Source organism: Oncorhynchus kisutch, linkage group LG12 (genome assembly GCF_002021735.2).
Source record: "Oncorhynchus kisutch isolate 150728-3 linkage group LG12, Okis_V2, whole genome shotgun sequence".
Taxonomy (NCBI): Eukaryota; Metazoa; Chordata; class Actinopteri; order Salmoniformes; family Salmonidae; genus Oncorhynchus; species Oncorhynchus kisutch.
This window is the reverse complement of record NC_034185.2, coordinates 9,634,780-9,648,119: the sequence shown is the minus strand read 5'-3', so window position 1 is coordinate 9,648,119 and position 13,340 is coordinate 9,634,780. Positions and strand designations below refer to the sequence as shown.

General features: G+C 46.0%; 1 pseudogene across 1 annotated transcript in view; it reads left to right on the top strand.

Moving 5' to 3' along the window:
- Window positions 1-13,340, top strand: part of LOC109866445 (ryanodine receptor 3-like) — a 264,698-nt pseudogene that overhangs the window by 19,475 nt on the left and 231,883 nt on the right. Inside the window, exons 2-3 of the transcript XR_004212016.1 lie at window positions 3,149-3,268; window positions 11,575-11,679. The product of XR_004212016.1 is annotated as a ryanodine receptor 3-like (transcript). The remainder of the gene's footprint in view (window positions 1-3,148; window positions 3,269-11,574; window positions 11,680-13,340) is intronic.

The window sequence follows — 13,340 nt, the reverse complement described above, 5'->3', positions numbered from 1 at the left end:
GAGGTGCCGGTTGAATGTTTTAAGGGTGACGTTGGTGGGAATTGACCCCATGCAGGACTACGTCATCAGGTAGATGAGATGAGGAGCCACTCTGATACACTGACCCGGGTTGGTAGCTCCAGCTGTGTGAGGAGGGCTGGATGTAATGAAGCAATACTGCTTGAATAGAGCCAGAGGCACAAAACCATAGTAACAATCAGTTCCAATTAATGTGGGGAGGGAGAGGGAGAGAGAGAGAGAGAGAGACAGAGAGAGAGAGAGAGGGAGGGGGAGGGGGAGAAAGAGAGAGAGACAGAGAGAGAGAGAGAGAGAGAGAGAGAGAACGTCAGAGACACAAATCAATATCCGTGGCCTGAGTGGGAGTACACAGTGGTAGAGACATAGGATCAATAGTTGGATCTCCTGACTACAGTCCAACCGTAACTTTCCTTATGCATTAAAACCAGGGTCGTATTCACTAGGAAGGAAATGGAGAGGGATGACCTAAACTTGTCCACTTGTCCACAATAAAAGCTTGTTATTTTTTTGCCGTTGCAAAATGTTTTGCTGTGGTGTACATTTGTGAATAAGACCCAGGTTTCCCTGAATCAGTTTAATAATGGAACCGGGGTTGAAAACAACAATTCAGAACCTAGTTTTCATGTGTAACGTATTGTTTCTAGCAATAGAAGGGCTGTAACTTTTTGACTTTTTAATACTGTTTTTGATACCAAGACCAATCGGTTATCCTCTCTAGCTGTTTTTCTCTGATATGATTTATATATGCTGATAGAACAGATTATTATATATGAATTATTCATGTTCTTACTATCTTTTCATTCCATTCATAATTCTTGCATGGGCCTGCTCAGCACAACGACCCTCCAGCGTTTGATGTGTTTGTAAGGGCGGAGAAACAGAGATATCATCGATGACTATCCTTGATTATACATTTATCTCGTATAGCACGGAGAGAGGAAAACAAATCTGCAGTATTTGGTGTAAGACTGAGACTGTTGACCCATTTTAAACCCAATATCCTGCCTGCATCTCAGTAGTCTGATCTTGAAGTCTGTTCTCCTCATCTCTCCATCTATATCTGCACTGGTGAGAAAGAGTTGGCCTGGTGAAAGAGTTGGCCTGGTGAGAAAGACTTGGCCTGGTGAAAGAGTTGGCCTGGTGAGAAAGAGTTGGCCTGGTGAAAGAGTTGGCCTGGTGAAAGAGTTGGCCTGGTGAGAAAGAGTTGGCCTGGTGAGAAAGAGTTGGCCTGGTGAGAAAGAGTTGGCCTGGTGAAAGATTTGGCCTGGTGAGAAAGAGTTGGCCTGGTGAAAGAGTTGGCCTGGTGAAAGAGTTGGTCTGGTGAAAGAGTTGGACTGGTGAAAGAGTTGGCCTGTTGAAAGAGTTGGCCTGTTGAAAGAGTTGGCCTGGTGAGAAAGAGTTGGCCTGGTGAAAGAGTTGGACTGGTGAAAGAGTTGGCCTGGTGAAAGAGTTGGACTGGTGAAAGAGTTGGCCTGGTGAAAGAGTTGGCCTGTTGAAAGAGTTGGCCTGGTGAGAAAGAGTTGGCCTGGTGAAAGAGTTGGCCTGGTGAAAGAGTTGGCCTGGTGAAAGAGTTGGCCTGGTTAGAAAGAGTTGGCCTGTTGAGAAAGAGTTGGCCTGGTGAGAAAAAGTTGGCCTGGTGAAAGAGTTGGCCTGGTGAGAAAGAGTTGGCCTGGTGAAAGAGTTGGCCTGGTGAAAGAGTTGGCCTGGTGAAAGAGTTGGCCTGGTGAAAGAGTTGGCCTGGTGAACTAGTTGGCCTGGTGAAAGAGTTGGCCTGGTGAAAGAGTTGGCCTGGTGAGAAAGAGTTGGACTGGTGAAAGAGTTGGCCTGGTGAAAGAGTTGGCCTGGTGAAAGAGTTGGCCTGTTGAAAGAGTTGGCCTGGTGAAAGAGTTGGCCTGGTTAGAAAGAGTTGGCCTGTTGAAAGAGTTGGCCTGGTTAGAAAGAGTTGGCCTGGTGAAAGAGTTGGCCTGTTGAAAGAGTTGGCCTGGTGAAAGAGTTGGCCTGGTTAGAAAGAGTTGTCCTGTTGAAAGAGTTGGCCTGTTGAAAGAGTTGGCCTGGTGAAAGATTTGGCCTGGTGAGAAAGAGTTGGCCTGGTGAGAAAGACTTGGCCTGGTGAAAGAGTTGGCCTGGTGAAAGAGTTGGCCTGGTGAAAGAGTTGGCCTGGTGAAAGAGTTGGTGAAAGAGAAAGACTTGGCCTGGTGAAAGAGTTGGCCTGGTGAAAGAGTTGGCCTGGTGAAAGAGTTGGCCTGGTGAGAAAGAGTTGGCCTGGTGAGAAAGAGTTGGCCTGGTGAGAAAGAGTTGGCCTGGTGAAAGATTTGGCCTGGTGAGAAAGAGTTGGCCTGGTGAAATAGTTGGCCTGGTGAGAAAGAGTTGGCCTGGTGAGAAAGAGTTGGCCTGGTGAGAAAGAGTTGGCCTGGTGAGAAAGAGTTGGCCTGGTGAGAAAGAGTTGGCCTGGCGACAAAGAGTTGGCCTGGTGAAAGAGTTTGCCTGGTGAGAATGAGTTGGCCTGGTGAGAATGAGTTGGCCTGGTGGGAATGAGTTGGTCTGTTGAAAGAGTTGACCTGTCGAGGAAGAGTTTGCCTGGTGAGAAAGAGTTGGCCTAGTTAAAGAGTTGGCCTGGTGAGAAAGAGTTGGCCTGGTGAAAGCAGATTTCTGGTGGCATTGTGTTGCTTGTTTTCCAGGACCAGTGCTGCGAGTCGTTGCTCCAACTTCTCCGTCCTCTCTCTGTGTATGTGTGTCATTCAGAGAAGATTCCTGGTTGACATTGTGTGACTTGTTTTCAGGGACCAGTGTTGCCAGTCACTGCTACAACCTCTCTGTCCTCTCTCTGTGTATGTGTGTTATTCATATTTGTGGACAATGGACAACAAAGTAATGGTCTTTGTCTTCTAATGTTGTACAGAACGTCTCCTAATGTTGTACAAAACGTTTCCTAATGTTGTACAAAACGTCTCCTGATGTTGTACAGAACGTCTCATTATGTTGTACAGAACGTCTCATCATGTTGTACAGAACGTCTCCTCATGTTCTACAGAACGTTTCCTAATGTTGTACAGAACGTCTCCTAATGTTGTACAAAACGTCTCCTGATGTTGTACAGAACGTCTCCTGATGTTCTCTTCTTCTCTGGCAGGATGATGAGGTGGTGCTTCAAAGTGTCGCCACCATCCAGAAAGAGAATCGCAAGTTTTGTCTGTCCGTGGAGGGACTCGGTAATCGACTATGCTTCCTGGAACCTACATCTGAGGCTAAGGTAAGAGGAGTGTCTCTTAATGCTTGGTACTGATGGTGGCTCTTAATTTGAACTGTGTCGTTGCAGGAGAAAAGTCATCTCGCAGCAGGAGAATTTGAAAATCTGAACAAATATGTTAAATAGCCGCCAGGGGTCAGGTGGAAGTGGTGTTTGTTTACAATGCAGTACCGTACCTAGTTTGTACCTTAGACTGCAGGTCCACTGGGTTCCTGTTCAGGTAGCCTATATACAGAGCCTTCGGAAAGTATTCAGAGCCATTGACTGTTTCCACATTTTGTTACGTTACAGCCTTATTCTAAAATGGATTAAATAAATTAAAACATGCTCAACAATCTACACACAATACCCCATAATGACAAAGTGAAAACAGATTTTTAGAATTTATTTACAAATGTATAAAAAATTAAAAAACTGAAATACCTTATTTACATAGGTATTCAGACCCTTTGCTATGAGACTTGAAATTGAGCTCAGGTGCATCCTGTTTCCATTGATCATCCTTGAGATGTTTCTACAACTTGATTGGAGTCCACCTGTGGTAAATTCAATTGATTGGACATGATTTAGGAAGGCACACACCTGTCTATATAAGCTCCCACAGTTGACAGTGAATGTCAGAGCAAAAACCAAGCCATATGAGGTCAAAGGAATTGTCTGTAGAGCTCCGAGACAGGATTGTGTCAAGGCACAGATCTGGGGAAGGGTACCAAAAAATGTCTGCAGCATTGAAGTTCCCCAAGAACACAGTGGCCTCCATCATTCTTAAATCGAAGATGTTTGGAACCACCAAGACTCTTCCTATTGCTGGCCATCTGGCCAAACTGAGAAATCGGGGGAGAATGACCTTGGTCAGGGAGGTGGCCAAGAACCTGATGGTCACTCTGACAGAGATCTAAAGTTCGTCTGTGAAGATGGGAGAACCTTCCAGAAGGACAACCATCTCTGCAACACTCCACCAATTAGGCCTTTATGGTAGAGTGGCCAGACAGAAGCCACTCCTCAATAAAATGCACATGACAGCCCACTTGGAGTTTGCCAAAAGGCACCAAAAATCTCTTAGACCATGAGAAACAAGATTCTCTGTTCTGATGAAACCCAGATTGAACTCTTTAGCCTGAATGCCATGCGTCACATCTGGAGGAAACCTGACACCATCCCTATGGTGAAGCATGGTGGTGGCAGCATCATGCTGTTGGGATGTTTTTCAACGGCAGGTAGTGTGACACTAGTCAGGATTGAGGCGAAGATGAACAGAGCAAAGTACAAAGAGATCCTTGATGAAAACCTGCTCCATAGTGCTGTTACGGACCTCAGACTGGAGCGAAGGTTCACCTTCCAAGAGGAGAAAAACCCTAAGCACATAGCCAAAACAACGCAGGAGTGGCTTCAGGACAAGTCTCTGAATATCTTAGAGTGGACTGGACTTGAACCCAATTGAGTATCTCTGGAGAGACCTGAAAATAGCTATTCAGCAACACTCCCCATCCAACCTGACAGCACTTGAGAGGATCTGCATTGAAGGATGGGAGAAACTCCCCAAATACAGGTGTTCCAAGCTTGTAGTGTCATACCCATGAAGACGTTATGCTGTAATCGCAGCCAAAGTTGCTTCAACAAAGTACTGAGTAAATATTGAGTAAATATTTATCTAAATGTGATATTTAAGTTTTCATTTCTAAAATATGTTTTTGCTTTGTCATTATGGTGTATTGTGTGTAGATTGATGAGGGGGGAAAAACGATTTAATCAATTTTAGAATAAGGCTGAAATGTAACAAAATGTGGAAAACGGGGTCTGAATACGAAGGCACTGTATACGTAGTCACACCTGAATACTTTGTAGAAGCACCTTTGGCAGCGATTACAGTAGTGAGTGTTTCTGGGTAAGTTTCTATGAGCTTTTCACATCTGGATTGTGCGATAGTTACCTATAATTCTTTTCTAAATTCTTCAAGCTCGGTCAAATTGGTTGTTGATCATTGCTAGACAACCATTTCAGTTCTTGCCATAGATTTTAAAGTAGATTTAAATCAAAACTGTAACTCGGCCACAGGAACATTCACTTTCTTCTTGGTAAACAACTCCAGTGTGAATGTGGCCTTGTTTTGTAGGTTATTGTCCTGCTGAAAGGTAAATGTATCTCCCAGTTTCTGGTGGAAAGCACACAGAACCAGGTTTTCCTCTAGAATTCTGCCTGAGGTTAGCTCCATTCCGTTTCTTCTATATCCTGATAAAACTCTCCAGTCCTTAATAATGACAAGCATACCCATAACAGGATGCAGCCACCACTATGCTTGAAAATATGGAGAGCGGTACTCAGTAATATGTTATATTGGATTTTCCCCCAAAATAACACTTTGTGTTCAGGATACGCAGTTAATTGCTTTGCCACCGTTTTAGCAGTATTACTTTAGAGCCTTGTTTCAAACAGGATGTAGAGAGCGAGAAATGTAAGATAGCGCTGCAGTGGATAGCTGCCTTCTTTTCACTGATCTTAGCTTTTTTTGCACATAATATTTCCGGCATCATTTCCTATGACCAAAAACAGCTTCTGGACATGAGAAGAGCAATCACTAATCTCGATTTGAATGAAGACTTCTACTTCATTGAGTCGGCAGCTGTGGATGTACTGCTCATTCCAAACCAGGCCATAATCCCCGGTACTTGAAAATGGAAGAGGCGGCACAGAAGAGGTTAACGAGGTTAACTCCCTGACGAGACTACTTCGGCGAGCAAATAAACTGACTCTACCTCCGTTCTATTGGGAAACGTACAATCACTGGAGAATAAACTGGATGAACACCGTTCGAGACTATCCTATCAAATCAAATCAAATCAAATGTATTTATATAGCCCTTCGTACATCAGCTGATATCTCAAAGTGCTGTACAGAAACCCAGCTTAAAACCCCAAACAGCAAGCAATGCAGGTGTAGAAGCACGGTGGCTAGGAAAAACTCCCTAGAAAGGCCAAAACCTAGGAAGAAACCTAGAGAGGAACCAGGCTATGTGGGGTGGCCAGTCCTCTTCTGGCTGTGCCGGGTGGAGATTATAACAGAACATGGCCAAGATGTTCAAATGTTCATAAATGACCAGCATGGTCAAATAATAATAATCACAGGCAGAACAGTTGAAACTAGAGCAGCAGCATGGCCAGGTGAACTGGGGACAGCAAGGAGTCATCATGCCAGGTAGTCCTGAGGCATGGTCCTAGGGCTCAGATCCTCTGAGAGAGAGAAAGAAGGAGAGAAAGAGAGAATTAGAGAGAGCATACTTAAATTCACACAGGACACCGAATAGGACAGGAGAAGTACTCCAGATATAACAAACTGACCCTAGCCACCCGACACATAAATTACTGCAGCATAAATACTGGAGGCTGAGACAGGAGGGGTCAGGAGACAATGTGGCCCCATCCGATGATACTCCCGGACAGGGTCAAACAGGAAGGATATAACCCCACCCACTTTGCCAAAGCACAGCCCCCACACCACTAGATGGATATCTTCAACCACCAACTTACCATCCTGAGACAAGGCCGAGTATAGCCCACAAAGATCTCCGCCACGGCACAACCCAAGAGGGGGGGGGGGGGCGCCAACCCAGACAGGAATATCACATCAGTGACTCAACCCACTCAGGTGACGCACCCCTCCCAGGGACAGTATGAAAGAGCCCCAGTAAGCCAGTGACTCAGCCCCTGTAATAGGGTTAGAGGCAGAGAATCCCAGTGGAAAGAGTGGAACCGGCCACGCAGAGACAGCAAGGGCGGTTCGTTGCTCCAGAGCCTTTCTGTTCACCTTCACACTCCTGGGCCAGACTACACTCAATCATATGACCCACTGAAGAGATTAGTCTTCAGTAAAGACTTAAAGATTGCGACCGAGTTTGCGTCTCTCACATGGGTAGGCAGACCATTCCATAAAAATGGAGCTCTATAGGAGAAAGCCCTGCCTCAAGCTGTTTGCTTAGAAATTCTAGGGACAATTAGGAGGCCTGCGTCTTGTGACCGTAGCGTACGTGTAGGTATGTACGGCAGGACCAAATCAAAAAGATAGGTAGGAGCAAGCCCATGTAATGCTTTGTAGGTTAGCAGTAAAACCTTGAAATCAGCCCTTGCTTTGACAGGAAGCCATTGTAGGGAGGCTAGCACTGGAGTAATATGATCACAATTTTTGGGGTTCTAGTCAGGATTCTAGCAGCCGTATTTAGCACTAACTGAAGTTTATTTAGTGCTTTATCCAGGTAGCTGGAAAGTAGAGCATTGCAGTAGTCTAACCTAGAAGTGACAAATGCATGGATACATTTTTCTGCCACATTTTTGGACAGAAAGTCCAGGTGTTATCGAGTTACAGGTGTTATCGTCACGGTGATCTCAGGTGTTGACACCTCGTTTCCATCTCTTATGGATACAACTGGCTCTGTGCCTCTCATTCCCTCCAGTTTTTTTGTGTTAGCTGCGGGCCAAAATGTTGATTTTGCTGCAATAATGACATTTTGCATAGCAATTTACAATGATTTCATCAAATTCGTTTTACGAAAATGTGCTGACGAGTGGAAAATGTATACGCTGTAAAAGTGCAGTGATTGGTTAAAATCGACTGTTTCAATAGTGCAGTGATTGGTTAAAATCACATGCTGTGGGATGATTTGACTGTTTCAATAGTGCAGTGAATGGTTAAAATCACACGCTCTCTTTTTGTAGTGCCGTGATCACTATATTCAGTAATATTGGGATGATTTGACAGTTTCAATAGTGCAGTGATTGGTTAAAATCACATGCTGTGGGATGATTTGACAGTTTCAATAGTGCAGTGATTGGTTAAAATCACATGCTGTGGGATGATTTGACAGTTTCAATAGTGCAGTGATTGGTTAAAATCACATGCTGTGGGATGATTTGACAGTTTCAATAGTGCAGTGATTGGTTAAAATCGACAGTTTCAATAGTGCAGTGATTGGTTAAAATCACATGCTGTGGGATGATTTGACTGTTTCAATAGTGCAGTGATTGGTTAAAATCACATGCTGTGGGATGATTTGACAGTTTCAATAGTGCAGTGAATGGTTAAAATCACATGCTGTGGGATGATTTGACAGTTTCAATAGTGCAGTGAATGGTTAAAATCACATGCTGTGGGATGATTTGACAGTTTCAATAGTGCAGTGAATGGTTAAAATCACACGCTCTCTTTTGTAGTGCTGTGATCACTATATTCAGTAATATTGGGATGATTTGACAGTTTCAATAGTGCAGTGATTGGTTAAAATCACATGCTGTGGGATGATTTGACAGTTTCAATAGTGCAGTGATTGGTTAAAATCGACTGTTTCAATAGTGCAGTGATTGGTTAAAATCGACAGTTTAAATAGTGCAGTGAATGGTTAAAATCACATGCTGTGGGATGATTTGACAGTTTCAATAGTGCAGTGATTGGTTAAAATCGACTGTTTCAATAGTGCAGTGATTGGTTAAAATCGACAGTTTCAATAGTGCAGTGATTGGTTAAAATCGACAGTTTCAATAGTGCAGTGATTGGTTAAAATCGACAGTTTCAATAGTGCAGTGATTGGTTAAAATCGACAGTTTCAATAGTGCAGTGATTGGTTAAAATCGACAGTTTCAATAGTGCAGTGAATGGTTAAAATCGACAGTTTCAATAGTGCAGTGATTGGTTAAAATCGACAGTTTCAATAGTGCAGTGAATGGTTAAAATCGACAGTTTCAATAGTGCAGTGATTGGTTAAAATCGACTGTTTCAATAGTGCAGTGATTGGTCGAATTTGCAAGTCCTTGCATACTATGCAATTGTTCATTTTGCCAAAATCAGTGGGATCGCAGAATCACAAAATCCTGGAGTGACTGACTACAGTATAACAAGGATGGAAGAAGATGCCCTGAAGCACACCTAGGATCAGTTTGCGCATAACAAATTCTAACCCTAACGATCAGGTGTGGAAACACAGAGCTGACCTCGGATCAGAGGTTAGAGGTAACGTACTCTTTTAGAAAAAGGAATATATTTCAGTTCAAATGGGAGGTAACACTACACCGCATAGAAATAATAACCAGGTCTGTTATATAGATGAATTTCTATCTACAAGGTTGTACAATGTTACCCTTTAGTTTTACCTATAACTACAGTAAGCAGACCTCAGTTGCCAGTGTTATGAAACTTTAAAGACCGGGCTTCTCATGGTGCTTTGAAACTTTAGACTGGGCTTCTCATGGTGTTATGAAACATTAAAGACTAGGCTTCTCATGGTGCTATGAAACTTTAAAGACTGGGCTTCTCATGGTGCTATGAAACTTTAAAGACTAGGCTTCTCATGGTGTTATGAAACTTTAAAGACTAGGCCTCTCATGGTGCTATGAAACATTAAAGACTGGGCTTCTCATGGTGCTATGATAGTTTAAACCACCATGACAATATTCAGCTTATATTTAATTTCAGAATTGAAGGGTTTGGTTAGGTAAGGGGGAAATGAGTTATAAAACAAAATTCTTCAATTAGATTCATTATATTATGTTGATTCCCGTCCAAGCATCTGCTGTTGTAGAAGTTTGTTTGTCAAACATTAATGGTGCCGCTGGGGTATCAAAGCAATGTATGTCAGTCCATTAATTTAAATGTATTTATATCATGGTCAAATTTCATCTGCCATTTTAAGCCTCTTGTAATTGAGACCTAATGCAAGTCATCAGATCTCTCGTCTAATAGAGTGTTTACTGCTGTTTATATTTATCTTTGCTAAGATTGGAATTTTTCTCCCTCCCCGTTTGCCCCATCCCATCTCCCCACATCCCTCCCTCTCCACATCCCCCATCTCCCTCCCCTCCCATCTCCCTCACATCCCTCCCATCTCCCTCACATCCCTCCCATCTCCCTCCCTCCCTCCCATCTGCCTCCCTCCTCCCTCCCTCCCGTTTGCCCCCATCCCATCTCCCTCACATCCCTCCCATCTCCCTCACATCCCTCCCATCTCCCTCACATCCCTCCCATCTCCCTCCCTCCCTCCCATCTGCCTCCCTCCTCCCTCCCTCCCGTTTGCCCCCATCCCATCTCCCTCACATCCCTCCCATCTCCCTCCCTCCCTCCCATCTGCCTCCCTCCTCCCTCCCTCCCGTTTGCCCCCATCCCATCTCCCTCACATCCCTCCCATCTCCCTCCCTCCCTCCCATCTGCCTCCCTCCTCCCTCCCTCCCGTTTGCCCCCATCCCATCTCCCTCACATCCCTCCCATCTCCCTCCCTCCTCCCTCCCTCCCGTTTGCCCCCATCCCATCTCCCTCACATCCCTCCCATCTCCCTCCCTCCTCCCTCCCTCCCGTTTGCCCCCATCCCATCTCCCTCACATCCCTCCCATCTCCCTCCCTCCTCCCTCCCTCCCGTTTGCCCCCATCCCATCTCCCTCACATCCCTCCCATCTCCCTCCCTCCTCCCTCCCTCCCGTTTGCCCCCATCCCATCTCCCTCACATCCCTCCCATCTCCCTCCCTCCCTCCCATCTGCCTCCCTCCCTCTCTCCCATCTCCCTCACATCCCTCCCATCTCCCTCCCTCTCTCCCATCTCCCTCACATCCCTCCCATCTGCCTCCCTCCCTCTCTCCCTCCCGTTTGCCCCCATCCCATCTCCCTCACATCCCTCCCATCTCCCTCACATCCCTCCCATCTCCCTCCCTCCCTCCCATCTGCCTCCCTCCCTCTCTCCCTCCCGTTTGCCCCCATCCCATCTCCCTCACATCCCTCCCATCTCCCTCACATCCCTCCCATCTCCCTCACATCCCTCCCATCTCCCTCCCTCCCTCCCTCCCATCTGCCTCCCTCCCTCTCTCCCGTCTCCCTCCCTCTCTCCCATCTCCCGTCTCCCTCCCTCTCTCCCGTCTCCCTCCCTCTCTCCCATCTCCCGTCTCCCTCCCTCTCTCCCGTCTCCCTCCCTCCCTTCTCCCTCTCTCCCATCTCCCACCTCCCTCCCATCTCCCTCCCTCCCTCCCATCTGCCTCCCTCCCTCTCTCCCGTCTCCCTCCCTCTCTCCCGTCTCCCGTCTCCCTCCCTCTCTCCCGTCTCCCTCCCTCCCTTCTCCCTCTCTCCCATCTCCCACCTCCCTCCCATCTGCCTCCCTCCCTCTCTCCCGTCTCCCTCCCTCTCTCCCATCTACCTCACATCCCTCCCTCTCTCCCGTCTCCCTCCCTTTCTCCCGTCTCCCTCCCTCTCTCCCGTCTCCCTCCCTCTCTCCCGTCTCCCTCCCTCTCTCCCGTCTCCCTCCCTCCTTCTCATCTCCCTCCTCCCTCCCTCTGTCCTTCCTGCAGTATGTTCCTCCTGACCTGTGTATCTGCTGTTTCATCCTGGAGCAGTCCCTGTCTGTCCGGGCCCTGCAGGAGATGTTGGCTCACACGGTGCCTAACAACGAAGGGGTGAGTATTGCTGCATTACCTGTGTACATAATCACTGTATAGCCTACCCATTATATTTACATTACCTGTACTCATTATCCCTGTATAATCAGTACACATCAGACCTTGGTCGAATAAATAAGTGAACTACGTTTAGGATTTGTAAAGTATTTGAAAGTATATGACACAGTGGTCTTTGTAAACATGTCATTTTACAATAAGGTGTAAATGGTTTCAATACAAAGGAAATAATCGAAAAACAAACAAATCCTGTTGCTGACTCATGGATTCTGGTTAAAGACGATATGCCAAGGAGATTCACTGTAGAAGAAATGTATTTAATAAGAGATCAAGAACAGAGGATGATCATCACACGTCTGTTTTCTCCTTGTTTGACTTCAAGATAAGACGTGAAGATACATCTTCTACGGTAGTGTCCTCTCTCGCTGGGTGATTCTACATAACCGTTCTCTCCCCCTACACCCCGTGTCATAATGAAGGCCAAGTGCCCACTCCGTGTTAGTCCCAGATACACAGAGAAATAGCCTGATTGCTTTAAGTGCATCCAGAAAGAGTTTTCTCCCCTGTTCTCTGCTCTGCCTACTTGATTTACAATGTAGATCAAAGGGAATGGTACCCTCCCTCCCTCCCTCTATCCAACCCTCCCTCTATCCCTCCCTCCCTCTATCCAACCCTCCCTCTATCCCTCCCTCCCTCTATCCAACCCTCCCTCTATCCAACCCTCCCTCTATCCCTCCCTCCCTCCCTCCCTTTATCTCCCCTCCCTCTATCCATCCCTCCCTCTATCCAAATCTCCCTCCCTCGATCCCTCCCTCCCTCCCTCTATCCAACCATCCCTGCCTTTATCCAACCCTCCCTCTATCCCTCCCTCTATCCCTCCCTCCCTCCCTTTATCTCCCCTCCCTCTATCCATCCCTCCCTCTATCCAAATCTCCCTCCCTCGATCCCTCCCTCTACCCAACCATCCCTGCCTTTATCCAACCCTCCCTCTATCCCTCCCTCTATCCAACTCTCCATCCCTCTTTCTCTCTCTCTCTCTCTCTTTCTCTCTCTCTCTCGCTCAGCTCAGCTCAGCTCAGCTACATGCCACTGGCATGCTTATTTCTTAGTTGGTGTGTGTAATCATAAATAAGGAGATGGACACTTAGATACTTATGAGTGCCCCAGTGTGTCCCCCACTGCAATGAAACACTTCATTAGCTGCAACTTTTTGAAGGTATTCCAAGTTATGTTCTTTTATCAAACACATTCTCTCCAACAGAACAGATTCAGGTTTCATTTGATTGATTAGGCTAGTGTGTTGAGAGATATTGAATTGATAATTGAACACATTAGAATTGAATTGCTTTTAGTTATCTTAGCTAGTTTTATTTAGCTTAGCTCTCCTCACTGCTTCTGGGTGCCGCACGATCAGATCAGTGTCAAGTTTGTATCCATTTTACTGCGATGAAGTAACTGTTTCAATTGAGGTGATAAGATGAGAACCAGCTGATCGCTTGGCAACTCAGGATCAGAGATGAGAACGTCAGCCTGGCCCTGGACTAAAAAAGCAGTTGCTATGGAGATCAAGGCTTTAATCAGGGTCCGGGGAAACGGGCCCTTAACGTTCACACACAACATTCTTTTTTATGTTGTTGTTAATTCACCCCATATGAAAATGA